This window comes from Daucus carota, chromosome 2 (assembly GCF_001625215.2).
Source record: "Daucus carota subsp. sativus chromosome 2, DH1 v3.0, whole genome shotgun sequence".
NCBI classification, from domain to species: Eukaryota; Viridiplantae; Streptophyta; class Magnoliopsida; order Apiales; family Apiaceae; genus Daucus; species Daucus carota.
The window spans coordinates 27,536,856-27,544,373 of record NC_030382.2 but is presented as its reverse complement, the minus strand read 5'-3'; the positions used below and the strand labels follow the sequence as shown (position 1 = coordinate 27,544,373).

Sequence of the window (7,518 nt, the reverse complement as noted above, 5' to 3'; positions counted from 1 at the left end):
TTGTTGCCTCTGCTGAAAAGCATTTGCCTGCTCCATCTGAAAATTCTGTGCATTCTGAACATTGTACAAACAATCATTACCAAGATGGCCTTGAACACCACATACTTCACAAACTTGAATATTCATAGGAGCCACAGAAGATAGTGCATTTATACTCATAGGTTGAGTATTAGAGGCTTGTGAAGTTTTCAATGAGTGAATCTCCTGTGTCAATGTTTCCAATTGAGATGATAAAAGAGAATAATCATCAACTTCAAGTTTACCCCCTTTCTTAGGTGCTCTCGGGTTATAGAAGTGATTCGCAGCTAGATTTGCAAGAAAAGCATAACCATCATCAACTCCTTTGTCTAGAAAAACACCACCTGAAGCATTATCTATTGTGCTCTTCATTTCGGAGTCAAGACCATAATAGAAACGTTTGAGAAGAAACCACTTCTCAAGACAATGATGAGGACACGAGCATTGAATATCTTTGAATCTGTCCCATGCATCCTCAAGAGTTTCATCATATTCTTGTTTGAAAGTGGTCAACTTGTCAACCAATTCATTAGTTTTGTTGGGAGGGAAATACTCAGTGTAAAAGGCTTGAGCAATTGCATCCCACTCGGTCACATTGATATCATTCAACCACTTCTGAGCTTTATCACGAAGAGAAAACCCAAACAACATAATCTTTGACCCTTGTTTCCCTTTCTTTCGTTGATCAAGATATTGCTGTAGAGTAATTTCAAAATCAGGATCAAGAGGAGTTGATTCCACGTCTCCTGTAGACCTGGGCATGAACAACTAAACAAGGAAAACAGTGAAAATAGCCTCAATTGGAACTAAAGCTCCAATGAGAGAAAGGAAACAATCTAAATAATCAAACTAAAATCTATAGAAAACTAGCGCCTACCCGGCAGCGGCGCCAAAAACTTGATATGTAAATTTATATCTACCGCAAGTGCACGGTGCCTGTTGTAAACAAAAACTAGCAAGTACGGGTCGAATCCACGGGGAGACAAGTTTCAAGAATCTTAATCCGATTATCAAAAATTGTTTCACAAGACAAGCGAATATTTAAGATTTTTTTTACTAACTAAATAATGCAATATAAATATGATTTATATCAATTAACTAAAGTCTAGGACAATTCAGGTTCACCATGCTTACACCAAAACTAGCTATTCATATAATAATTCAACAAGTCATGTAATTAGAGCAATTGTTAATCTCTCTCAAGCACTAACACTCTCAGGAATCCATTGATGCTCTCGCACTCAATTTCAGTCCCGCTAATCTTATGTGTGCCTCTAGTAAGTACATCTCTCGATCTTGTACTCCTATTTGCATACAATCAATCTATGATATTGGCCAATTACACAGATCAAACATCAATACATATAGACTAGAATTACACATTACCCATTAAACCATTAATGAAAATAAAGCATTATAATGGTGCAAACATGGCTCCCCTTCTGTCCTAGAATGAAACTACTCACACATAGTAGCAGAAGTAAAAGCAACAAAAATAATGAAGAGAGTCATATTAAACATTAACAAATAAAGAAGAGATGAAAAGGGAATACCTCAAACTTATATCAATGGAGAAAATAATGCTTTGAACAAAGTATCAAGAGATGAGGAAGAAAACCCTAACCCTCTGTAAAAATAGCGTAAGTAACTAATGTAACTAATGATAATCTTCTAATAATATAATCTGATCCTATTTCTATAATAAAAGTCTTTCTAATATTTTAAATCAATATACAAAATAGAACTCCAAAACCAATAAGGATTCTCTCCAAAAATTCGTAGTTGTCTTTGCTGCTATGTTTTCGGGCTTTTTCAGTTGGACTTTGCTTACTGGACCACTTTTAAATTAAAGGAAATTCCAAGAGCTTTGCGTGGGCTGTAAGATCGTCTAAATCCGACATCCGGAACTCAGGATATGGCCCAAACAGTGCAGAAATCGGGTAAAACCCAATAAATCCGAATTTTAATTGAATTTAGCTTCAAAATAGCTAATTTATCTCCAAATCCTTCTCAACTTGGAATTCTTTATTTTCTACAATAAAACAATAAAAATCTATTAAATAAAATTCAAATCAGTGCAAAATATAATTAAATATGAGAATAAAATCATATAGAATATATATGAAAATATATTTTATCACTAGACTTACAATTGAAGGATACAAGCAACAGAAAGGCCTTGATTATTTTGATACATATTCTCCTATAACGAGAATAACATCCATAAGGATGATGTTTGTTATCGCTGCAATGTGAAATCTAAAGGTACATCAAATGGATGTGAAAACAACTTACCTAAATGGGGATATAGATGAGGAAATCTAAATGGTACAACCTCAAGGGTTTGTTGTCCTTGAACAAGAAAGGAAAGTCTGTAGATTAGTGAAGTCACTGTATGGTTTGAAGCAAGCGCCTATGAAATGGCATGAAAAATTCGATGAGGTCGTGTTGACCAATGGCTTCAAGATCAATGAATGTGACATCTGTGCCTATTACAAGGATAACGAGAACAGTTATGTCAACGATAATGACAGTGGTTATTTCATGATGACATTATATTTAAATGATCTACTTATTGCGGGAAGTAATGATAAAGTGATCAAATCTACGAAGGATATGTTGAAATCGAGATTCGATGTGAAAGATATGGGACTAGCAATTGTAATTTTAGGAATTCAAATATTTAGAACATCAGAGGGTCTCGCACTAAGTCAACCGCATTATGTTGACAAGATCCTTGAGAAGTTTCTTAAGGATGATTTTGAGAGATCTAGGACACCTGTGGATATGACTTTGCATCTATCCAAGAACAAAGGTGTAGCTGTTTTCCAATTGCAATACTCGAGGATAATTGGAAGTCTGATGTACCTAATGAGTTGTACAAGACCAGATATTGCATACTCAATTAGCAAGTTTAGTAGATTGACGAGTAATCTGGGAGCTGATCACTGGAAAGCGATCATTAGAGTACTAAGGTACTTGAGGGGAACTCGAGATACCCAGCAGTATTAGAAGGATATACTGACGCAAACTGGATATCTATCAAGAAAACACTCAAGTCTATAAGTGGCTATGTGTTTACACTAGCCGGAGCGGCAATATCATGGAAATCCTCAAAACAAACGGTGATAACTCATTCCACGATGGAAGCTGAGTTTGTGGCACTAGATAAATGTGCCGAACAGGCTGAATATCTACGCCAATTTCTGGAGGATATTCCAAGATGGCCAAAGCCTGTGACTGCAATAGGGATACATTGTGATAGTCAATCCGCTATTGGCTGAACATAGAGCACAATGTATAATGGAAACTCCCATCATATCCGACGACGACATAATTTCATTAGATAATTAATCTCAACTGGAATTATCATTATTGACTACATACCGTCAAAGGATAATATCACGGATCCGCTAACCAAAGGGTTATCAAAAAAAGTGATTGAGAGATCAGCATTATCCATGTTAACATAAAATCCTCAAATATTCAACATTCTCGGCATTCATCTCTTTCACATATTATCCATGTTCTCTTCCACTACAAGTGTGAAGTGCATCATGTGTGCTAGCATGCTTTCTAGTGAAACAAAACAAAGACTATGAAACTTCAACAGAGTCCTCACTATGAGCCGTTTATAAGAATAAGGCTTAAACACTTCTTTACTAAAGAGTCAACTAAAATTTAGGGTCACCAAAGGAATTCTATGCTTCTCCTACTTTTCTTTTTTTTTTTCTTTTTCTTGCTAAGTCTAAGGTTGGGACACTTCTCAGTGTAAGTGAGTCACGACCTCCATTTGACTTCGCTTATTTATTATTCTTTTTCTTAATCAAGTAATTCTCTAGTAATCAAGGGTTGTGAAAAGTCACCAAGAATTTGCTTATTCTAATACATTCGCACTTAATACTAGCACAAGCATGGATCGTCCCTTTCACATGACATTGCATTCTACCCATTGATCTCAAAGGAGTACTCGATAATTTTTTTATTCTTCTCTTTTTCTTTTAGAAAGGCATATTCATCCCTTAACTCCCCCATATTTAAGATATACAAATTCTAAGTTCAAAAAGGGAATAATCCAAACTCTACGCCCGACTCTACGCAAGGACTCGAGAAATAAGTTAGTCTAAGTCTTATCTCTAGAGCATAAGTGTAATTACAATTTCCATACAAACAGTTTCCAAATAACACGACATCATATATGATGAAGACTACTAGCCAAGAAATTATGCACATAAACTTATCATTGGAAATCAACTTGGAAAACAACTTTCATGATTCATGCAAATGCAACTATATGAAACTACTAATACATACTAAACAGAAGCATATATATATAAAAAAAATGTACTAATATGCAAACAATATGAGACTATACTAAACTATATGCATCATGCAACCTATATGAACACACACTACTACTACTAATCCTTAGATTACCACCCCCAAACTTAAAATATCCAATGTCCTCATTGAAGGAGATAGTAAGGATAGAAGGTACCTAGAAGGAATCGGAGCCAGAACTCTCCTCACCCTCCTCGGGCGAAGAGTCTGGTGGAGGATAGACCATGTCAGCACCGAACACAGGCCACTCAATGTCGACGCCTGTAGCACGAAAAGCTGTCCCCAAGGCCTGTGTCAAATCCTGAGCAAAACGGCGATGCATATCATCAACCCTGTATCCCAACCCCCTAGGATGGGGTCTGCCACCATCCCACTCAGGTAACCTCTCTATAGCAGCATGATCGATAGCAGCGCTCGGAATCTGTAACTGCTCCTCCTCTGACCAACGAACACCCACCACAGTACACAACTTAGTCACTATTGTCGCATGAGGTATGGCCCCTCTGGTGCCACTCTTCAGAAACCTAAGGATGTTCTGATGGATGACATGTGCAATATCCACATACTCACCACTCACAATCCCATACAGCAATATAGCACGAGCGACAGGGACATCGTGTGGATGCTCAGAAGGCATAATACTAGCACAAATATATGTAAATGATCTACTTATTGCGGGAAGTAATGATAAAGTGATCAAATCTATGAAGGATATGTTGAAATCGAGATTCGATGTGAAAGATATGGGACTAGCAATTGTAATTTTAGGAATTCAAATATTTAGAACATCAGAGGGTCTCGCACTAAGTCAACCGCATTATGTTGACAAGATCCTTGAGAAGTTTCTTAATGATGATTTTGAGAAATCTAGGACACCTGTGGATATGACTTTGCATCTATCCAAGAACAAAGGTGTAGCTGTTTTCCAATTGGAATACTCGAGGATAATTGGAAGTCTGATGTACCTAATGAGTTGTACAAGACCAGATATTGCATACTCAATTAGCAAGTTTAGTAGATTGACGAGTAATCCGGGAGCTGATCACTGGAAAGCGATCATTAGAGTACTAAGGTACTTGAGGGGAACTCGAGATACCCAGCAGTATTAGAAGGATATACTGACGCAAACTGGATATCTATCAAGAAAACACTCAAGTCTATAAGTGGCTATGTGTTTACACTAGCCGGAGCGGCAATATCATGGAAATCCTCAAAACAAACGGTGATAACTCATTCCACGATGGAAGTTGAGTTTGTGGCACTAGATAAATGTGCCGAACAGGCTGAATATCTACGCCAATTTCTGGAGGATATTCCAAGATGGCCAAAGCATGTGACTGCAATAGAAATAGTCAATTCGCTATTGGCAGAACATAGAGCGCAATGTATAATGGAAACTCCCATCATATCCGACGACGACATAATTTCATTAGATAATTAATCTCAACTGGAATTATCATTATCGACTACATACCGTCAAAGGATAATATCACGGATCCGCTAACCAAAGGGTTATCAAAAAAAGTGATTGAGAGATCAGCGAGGGGATGGGCCTTAAGCCTATTGCTTAACGGCGTCATGATGGACACCCAACCATTGCTGACTGGAGATGCCAAGAACTTGGTTCAATGGGCCAACTAAATCATGACGACCAAATCACTTTGGGAGTAACCCCTAGCCTGTTCCTATGATGAGGAAACAGTGAGAGCCGTAAGGTACGAGGTTAAGCTTTTGAGCTTTTAATGATCTTTTGGTGAATACATGGAATTCAAAATGTTAAATGCATGGAATTTAGTTGAGTAAATGCGGGTAACTCTATAAGACAAAGATCACATATGTGGGAGAGAAGTGGGGCCGCTTCAAAGGAGAATTGCGAAGCACCATTCTTTAGAAACTCTTGTAGAACCCGGACGATGTTTCATGGCCAAAATGGACATAAACATGATAGTTGAACGAGTCAGAAAAGATGTAGTGATAAGTATATCATCATTTACACAAACGGTTGAACAGTTCAAGGACAAGCACGTCCACTATCTACCATTAAAGTTGATATATTTACTCGAGTGAAGGTTCAAGGAGCATTCTCTACCTATCGTATGCTATATCTGATCGAGAAATTATCACCAACTCAAACCTTGTGTCTGTCTGTCTGGTTTGTGATGTCTGTCTGTCTGGTTTGTGCTACTAATATCACCAATCTCACCCATGAGGGGATTGTAGGAAAATATGAGTATAAGTCCCATATTGATAAGTCATATTTTGAGCATTATGACCAAGGGATGTGTGAGATGATATTCTCTAAATAATGGAAATTATTATTTTTCACTGAAATTTGGCTCAAATATTATGGCATAAATTAATTTGATTTTGTTTAAGATTAATTGATATGGTGTATATCTTGATTTTAAATTGATTTTATTTCAAATTATTTATGAAAATGAGTAGCTTGCAAATATTACACCGATTCCATATTTAACGATATTTAACTATGGAAAAGAGTAGAGTACAAGTCTATCTACACCTATATAGACCTCCAGGGCGTTAGGGTTAGATACACCAAAAACACATTCGCCTCTAAACAAAAAACCCCACCTCTCTCCCCTCCGGTGATAATTTCATGCTCTGTTTCAAGCTCGCTAAGAGTGATGTTCTACATCACTGCAGTCCGTTTTATCCTGGTAGGCTTTTCGCTCGCACACGACAGTGAGGGCTAATAAGCTTTAAGGAGACATTTCTGCACTAAATCGGATTATATCTTTCTCTCCTCTCTTTCTGTTACTCTGTTTGTTCGTTTTATTCGCACACATATTGGTTTGTTTCTGCACAGATTGTACAACAGTTAATTTGCTCTTTAATTATTTTCTTAAATTTGAATTTGGTAAATTTAAATAACTATAAATAAAGCACTATACGGATTTGTTAATAATGTGAGGAAATCGTCTACAGCAGAAATTAAAACGAGGGTGGTTACCGAGTGGACTTAGGTAGAGTTGAGTTACACTGACTAGAGGTTGTTGGTGATCGTAAATGACAGGGGTTCACAAGCCTTAGTTTTTATTATGGTTGTGATTCGAATCGAGCAAGCACAACTCGATAATATGCGCTCGACTCGTTTCGATTTGATTTCCAAGTTTGAGTTCGAACAAGATTTTAAGCTCG

The 7,518-nt window shown here is 37.1% G+C and overlaps 1 pseudogene; it reads left to right on the top strand.

Moving 5' to 3' along the window:
- The first annotated feature begins 439 nt into the window (after nucleotides 1–439).
- On the top strand, nucleotides 440–554 carry LOC135150984 (small nucleolar RNA R71; annotated as a pseudogene).
- Nucleotides 555–7,518: the final 6,964 nt, after the last annotated feature.